This window comes from Enhydra lutris, unplaced genomic scaffold, assembly GCF_002288905.1.
Source record: "Enhydra lutris kenyoni isolate GAN:26980312 unplaced genomic scaffold, ASM228890v2 scaffoldscaffold79, whole genome shotgun sequence".
Classification (NCBI taxonomy): domain Eukaryota; kingdom Metazoa; phylum Chordata; class Mammalia; order Carnivora; family Mustelidae; genus Enhydra; species Enhydra lutris.
The window spans coordinates 4,657,074-4,664,058 of NW_019154163.1; positions in this window are offsets into that span (position 1 = coordinate 4,657,074).

The window sequence follows — 6,985 nt, forward strand, 5'->3', positions numbered from 1 at the left end:
GAGTAGTTACACAAAAAATAAAAAAAATCAAATGCTATCATATAGAAAACTATCAATTCACAAAAGACACAGAAAAAAGAACAAAAAGAGCAAGGGAATTACAAAACAGTCAGAAAACAATAAGATAGCATCAGTAAGTCCTCATCAATTGATAAGTACTCTAAATATGAATGGATTAAATCTTCCAATCAAAAGTCATAAAGAATCTGGATAAGTACAAAGACAAGACCTACTTACATGCTGCCTACAAGAGAATCACTTCAGCTTAGGCTCAAAGTAAAGGGATAAAAGATAATATTCCACACTAGAAAATGAAACAGAACAGAGGTACCTATATTTACATAAGAAAAGTAGAGTTTAACTCAAAAGTGTTAATAAGAGACAAAGAAGGTCACTATATAATGATAAAAGGGTCAATTCACCAGGTAGGTATAACAAAAATAAATATTTATACATCTAATATCTGAACATCTAAATATATGGAGTGTTAACAGAACTGAACATAGAAAGAGGAACGCAGTAATTGTAGGGCTTCAGATACCCTCCTTTTAATAATGGATAGAACATACAGACAAGAGAGCAATAAGAAAACAGAAGACTTAACACTAGGCATAATAGACAAATACAGAATATTCTTTTCAAGAGCAACAGAATGCACATCCTTCTTAAGCACACAAACATTCTCCAGGATAGATCACATTTTAGGTCACAAATCTGGTCTTAGCAAATTTAAAAAGAATTAAATCATGTATTTTCTAACCACAAGTTATGAAACTAGAAATCAATAGTGAAAGGAAAACTGAAAAATTCATAAATATGTGAAAATTAAAGAACTTACTCCTGAAACAGCCAATGGGTTAAAGAAGAAATCAAAATGGTAATTAAAGAATATTTTGAAACAAATACAGAAACACAATATATCAAAACTTATGGGCTGCAGTAAAAACAATACTAAGAAGACAGTTTATAGTGATAAATGTCTACATTAGAAAAAAGAAAACCATAATAAACAACTTACCCCATATCTAAAATAACTGGAAAAATAAGAACAAGTTAAGCCTGAAGTCAACAGAATAATATAAGTTAAAACAGAAGAAAATGAAATCAAGTATAGAAAAAATACACAAAACTAAAAGTTGTTTTTCAAAAAGAAATCCAAAATTGACAAATATTTATGTACATTAAGGAAAAGAGAAGACTCAAATAAAATCAAATGGAATAGAGGACATTACAACTGATAGTATTGAATTGAAAAGGATTAGAAAAGAGTGGTACAAACAATTATATACCAAAAAAGCTGGATAACCTAGAAGAAATGAAGAAATTCCTAGAAACATACAATCTACCAATCTGCATCATCAAGAAATGGAAAATGTGAGGCAGAGTCAAGATGGCAGAGGAGTAGCAGGCTGAGATGACATCAGGTAGCAGGAGTTCAGCTAGATAGTTATCAAACCATTCTGAACACCTACAAATCCAACAGGAGATTGAAGAGAACAAAAGCAGCAATTCTAGAAACAGAAAATCGACCACTTTCTGAAAGATAGGGCCTGCGGAGAATTCAAAGCACCAGGAAGATAGACCATGGGGGGAGAGGCCAGCTCCTGGCAAGTGGTGAATCAACGGAGCACAAAATCAGAACTTTTAGAAGACTGCTCCACTGTGGAACATCACTCCAGAGGCTAAGTGAGGGTGGAGCCCTTGTGGGAACAGCATGGTCTCAGGTCCCACAGGGTCACAGAAGGATTGGGGGTATCCGAAGGTAGCAGAGCTCACATGTATTAGAGCAGGGAAGCTGGCTACAGAGACAGAGCAGAGGAGTGAGCTCTCACCTCGGGCTTACCTTAAACTGTGATCCATGGTACAATCAGGCCACTGCTCTTTGAGCAAGGACCCCACAAGTGGCAGATCCGGGGAGACCCCACCAGAAGAGTGACAGCGATCTGCTGGGTTTGAAGACTCCAAATGGGGCTGTGTGCCAAAGACAGAAATGCTCAGTCACAGACTGGGTGAGCTCGGAGTGTGGCTAGAGACCAGGGAAACAGGAGTGATTGAGCTCTTTTCTCCAAGGGCACACTGAGGAGAGGAGCCCAAAGCTCTTGGCTCCTCTGGGCCAGAGATTGGGAGGCTAACACTTTCATTCCCTTCCTACAGAGCACTACAGAAATTGTTCGGGGAACAAAAGCTCCCAAGAGCTAACCAGAGCAAATTACATAGCCTGGCCCCTGGCAAGGGTGGTGCAATTCCACCTCGGGCAAAGACACTCGAGAATCACTACACAGACTCCTCCTCCAGAAGATCAGCAAGAAATCCAGCCAAGACCAAACTCACTGATCAAGGAGAAGAGCAGAATTCCAGAGGAGGGGAAAGCAAAGCATGGAATTAATGGCTTTCTCCCCATGATTCTATAGTCTTGCAAAGTTAAATAAATTTAAAAAAAATTTTTTTTCTTATTCTAATTTTTTAACTTTTACTCTTTCCTCTTTTAACACTTTATAACTAGTTTATCTTAACAATACCTTTCTTTAAAAAATCTTTTTGAACATTTATTATTATAGTCATATTTTATCTTTCATTCTGTCTAACTTTATCTTTTGCATACACATAGGGTTTTTTCTTCTAAAAAATTTTGGGATACAACATCTTCTAATAGATCAAAATATATCCTAAATCTAACACAGGGTTTGTTCTAGTCTCCAACCTGAGCAAATTCTCTCCATTTTCTTTTTCTTTCTTTTCCTAACCAATTTATCTTATCAAGACCATTTTTAGAAATTTTTAAAAAATCTTCATCTTTACAGTCATATTCCATCCCATCATCAAGTTTTTCCTTATTATTGTATATATATGTTTTTCTTTCTTTAAAATTTTGGGAGCTAGTTTCTTCTAAGAGACCAAAATACTCTCAAAATCAAGTGAGTGGCTCTGTTCTATTCACCAGCCTAATATATATAAATTTTCTTTTTTCTTTTTCTTTTTTTTTAAATTTTTTTCACTTCTTCTTACCCCCTTTCTTCTCCCCATGATTTGGGGTCTCTTCTGATTTGGTTAACACACATTTTTCTGGGGTCTCTGCCACCCTTTTAGTATTTTATTCTCTTGTTCATATATTCTTACCTGGATAAAATTACAGGGCAGAAAAACTCAACACACACACACAAAGAACAAGAAGCAGTATCGAAGGCTAGGGACTTAATCAATATGGGCGTTGGTAATATGTCAGATCTAGAGCTCAGAATGACGATTCTCAAGGTGCTAGCTGGGCTCGAAAAAGGCATGGAAGATATTAGAGAAACACTTTCTGGAGAAATAAAAGCCTTTTCTGGAGAAATAAAAGAACTAAAATCTAACCAAGCTGAAATTTAAAAAGCTATTAATGAGGTGCAATAAAAAATGGAGGCTCTTCCTGCTAGGATAAATAATGCAGAAGAGAGAATTAGTGATATAGAAGAACAAATGATGGAGAATAAAGAAGCTGAGCAAAAGAGAGACAAACAGCTACTGGACCACGAGGGGAGAATTCAAGAAATAAGATGAAACACTATTGGAATAATTGGGATTACAGAAGAAGAAGGGGGGGCAGAAGGTATATTGGAGCAAATTATTATACAGAATTTCCCTAATATAGCAAAGGGAACAAACATCAAAATCCAGGAGGTGCAGAGAACCCCGCTCAAAATCAATAAGAATAGGTCCACACCCCGTCACCTAAGAGTAAAACTTACAAGTCTTAGTGTCAAAGAGAAAATCCTGAAAGCAGCCCAGGAAAAGAAGTCTGTAACATACAATGGTAAAAATATTAGATTGGCAGCACACTTATCCACAGAGACTTGGCAGGCCAGAAAGAACTGGCATGATATATTCAGAGCACTAAATGAAAAAAACATGCAGCCAAGAATACTATATCCAGCTAGGCTATCATTGCAAATAGAAGGAGAGATAAAAAACTTCCAGGACAAACAAAAACTGAAAGAATTTGCAAACACCAAACCAGCTCTACAGGAAATATTGAAAGGGGTCCTCTAAGCAAAGAGAGAGCCTAAAAGTAGCAGACCAGAAAGGAACAGGGACAATATACAATAACAGTCACCTTACAGGCAATACAATGGTACTAAATTCATGCCTCTCAATAGTTACTCTGAATGTAAAAGGGCTAAAAGCCCCAATCAAAAGACACAGGGTATCAGAATGGATTAAAAAAATGAATACACTGTCTACAAGAAAGTCATTTTAGACCCAAAGGCACCTCCAGATTTAAAGTGGGGGGGGTGGAAAACAATTTACTATGCTAATGGACATCAAAAGAAAGCTGGGATGGCAATCCTTATATCAGATCAATTAGATTTTAAGCCAAAGACTTATAATAAGAGATGAGGAGGGACACTATATCATACTCAAAGGGTCTGTCCAACAAGAAGATGTAACAATTTCAAATATCTATGCCCCTAACATGGGAGCAGCCAACTACATAAACCAATTAATAACAAAATCAAAGAAACACATTGACAATAATAAAATAATAGTAGAGGACTTAACACCTCTTCACTGAAATGGATAGATCATCCAAACAAAAGATCAACAAGGAAATAAAGGCCTTAAATGACACACTGGACCAGATGGACATCACAGATATATTCAGAACATTCCATCCCAAAGCAACAGAATACACACTCTTCTATAGTGCCCAAGGAACTTTCTCCAGAATAGATCACATCCTGGGTCACAAATCAGGTCTCAACTGGTACCAAAAGATTGGGATCATTCCCTGCATATTATCAGACCACAATGCTCTGAAGCTAGAACTCAATCACAAGAGGAAATTTGGAAAGAACCCAAATACATGGAGGCTAAACAGCGTCCTACTAAAGAATGAATGGGTCAACCAGGAAATTAAAGAAGAAAAAATTCATGGAAACAAATGATAATGAAAACACAACTGTTCAAATCTGTGGGACACAGCAAAGGAAGTCCTGAGAGGAAAATATATAGTGATACAAGCCTTTCTCAAGAAACAAGAAAGGTCTCAAACACACAACCAAACCCTACACCTAAAGGAGCTGGAGAAAGAACAATAAAGAAAACCTAAACCCAGCAGAAGAAGAGAAATAATAGAGATAAGAGCAGAAATCAATGAAATAGAAACCAAAAAAGCAATAGAACAAATCAACAAAATGAGGAGCTGGTTCTTTGAAAGAATTAATAAGATTGATAAACCCCTGGCCAGACTTATCAAAAAGAAAAGAGAAAGGACCCAAATAAATAAAATCATGAATGAAAGAGGAGAGATCACAACCAACACCAAAGAAATACAAACAATTATAAGAACACATTATGAGCAACTATACGCCAGCAAATTTGACAATCTGGAAGAAATGGATGCATTCCTAGAGACATATAAACTACCACAAGTGAACCAGGATGAAATAGAAACCTGAACAGACCCAAAGCCAGTAAGGATTTTGAAGGAGTCATCAAATATCTCCCAACAAACAAGAGCCCAGGGCCAGAGGGCTTCCCAGGGGAATTCTACCAAGCATTTAAACAAGAAGTAATTCCTATTCTCCTGAAACTTTTCCAAAAGATGGAAATGGAAGGAAAACTTCCAAACTCATTTCATGAAGCCAGCATTACCTTGATCCCAAAACTAGACGAAGACCCCATCAAAAAGAGAATTACACACCAATATCCTTGATGAACACAGATGCAAAAATTCTACGAAAATACTAGCCAATAGGATCCCACAGTACATTAAAAGGATTATTCACCACGACCAAGTGAGATTTATTCCAGGGCTGTAAGATTGGTTCAACATCCACAAATCAATCAATGTGATACAATACATTAATAAAAGAAAGAACAAGAACCATATGATACTCTCAATAGATGCTGAAAAAGCATTTGACAAAGTACAGCATCCTTTCTTGATCAAAACTCTTCAAAGTGTAGGGATAGAGGGTATATACCTCAATATCATCAAAGCCATCTATGAAAAACCCACTGCAAATATCATTCTCAATGGAGAAAAACTGAGAGCTTTTCTGCTAAAGTCAGGAACACGGCAGGGATGTCCATTATCACCACTGCTATTCAACATAGTACTAGAAGTCCTAGCCTCAGCAATCAGACAACAAAAAGAAATTAAAGGCATCCAAATCAGCAAAGAAGAAGTCAAACTATCACTCTTTGCAGATGATATGATACTATATGTGGAAAACCCAAAAGACTCCACTCCAAAACTGCTAGAACTTGTACAGGAATTCAGTAAAGTGTCAGGATATAAAGTCAATGCACAGAAATCAGTTGCATTTTTCTACACCAACAACAAGACAAAAGAGAGAGAAATTAAGGAGTCAATCCCATTTACAGTGTCACCCAAAATCATAAGATACCTAGGAATAAACCTAACCAAAGAGGCAAAGAATCTGTACTCGGAAAACTATAAAGTACTCATGAAATAAATTGAGGAAGACACAAAGAAATGGAAAAATGTTCCATTCTCACGGATTGGAAGAACAAATATTGTGAAAATGTCTATGCTACCTAAAGCAATCTACACATTTAATGCAATCCTTATCAAAATACCATCCATTTTTTCAAAGAAATGGAATTAATAATCCTAAAATTTATATGGAACCAGAAAATACCTTGAGTAAGCAGAGGGGTGTTCAAAAAGAAAGCCAAAGATGGTGGCATCACAATTCCAGACTTTAAGCTCTATTACAAAGCTGTCATCATCAAGAGAGTATGGTACTGGTACAAAAACAGACACACAGATCAGTGGAACAGAATAGAGAGTCCAGAAATAGACCCCAACTCTATGGTCAACTAATCTTTGACAAAGCAGGAAAGAATGTCCAATGGGAAAAAAGACAGTCTCTTCAACAAATGGTGTTGAGAAAATTGGATGGCCACATGCAGAAAAATGAAACTGAACCATTTCCTTACACCACACACAAAAATAGACTCAAAATGGATGAAGGACTTC